The sequence below is a fragment of the Eulemur rufifrons genome, unplaced genomic scaffold (genome assembly GCF_041146395.1).
Source record: "Eulemur rufifrons isolate Redbay unplaced genomic scaffold, OSU_ERuf_1 scaffold_114, whole genome shotgun sequence".
Lineage (NCBI taxonomy): Eukaryota > Metazoa > Chordata > Mammalia > Primates > Lemuridae > Eulemur > Eulemur rufifrons.
Window position 1 is genome coordinate 340905 of NW_027182896.1, and position 659 is coordinate 341563.

At 43.7% G+C, this 659-nt stretch overlaps 1 non-coding gene across 1 annotated transcript; it reads right to left on the reverse strand.

Annotated features, from left to right (window-relative positions):
- Positions 1-296: 296 nt before the first annotated feature.
- Positions 297-402, reverse strand: LOC138379684 (U6 spliceosomal RNA). The gene has a single exon (XR_011232269.1). It is a non-coding gene; the product is annotated as a U6 spliceosomal RNA (small nuclear RNA).
- Positions 403-659: the final 257 nt, after the last annotated feature.

The following is a 659-nucleotide window of genomic DNA, read 5'->3' on the forward strand; positions in this document are numbered from 1 at the left end:
GAATGATGCTTAACCTCCATGTTCATCTCCAACCGACATGGAAGATAAAATCCTACCTTTTTAAGTTCCACAAAGGAAGTTGACATTTTCTCATTTCTGAGCTACATACCAACAACATATGTGCACACAACATGCCATGTGTTGCTAAGCTCCATTCTCATTTCATAGATTACCTTACACAGAATCTTTGTAAAGAACATCACAGTTTCGATATCGAGTGCCGCCCATTGTGCTGGACTCACACAGTTTTGGTGGAGCTAGTTAGCAAACAGTCAAATGACCTTCCAGGGACTGTGCAAAATATGGAGCGTCTCAAGAATGAGCACATCATATTGTCACAGGAGCCATGCTAACTGCTCCATATTGTTTCAATTTTAGGGTACGTGCTGCCAGAGAAAGCACCAAGCCCCACCTCTGTATGTGGGTATCGATGAGTCCTGGGTGAGGCTTAGCCCTGTTACATCCAACTACCCTAGTTTAGACTCAGAGGTTTCAGCTGAATGGCTTCTTTGTGAAGCAGAATTTGAAAATGTTTTAAAACCTTGAGGTAGAGAACCAAGCAGCTTGGGAGATTTTTGTTATTATGGGGAAGAGATCACTTCAGGGCCAAGGGCAAGTTGGTGCCCACTACTCAGGAAGGATGATATGGGACCATTCGC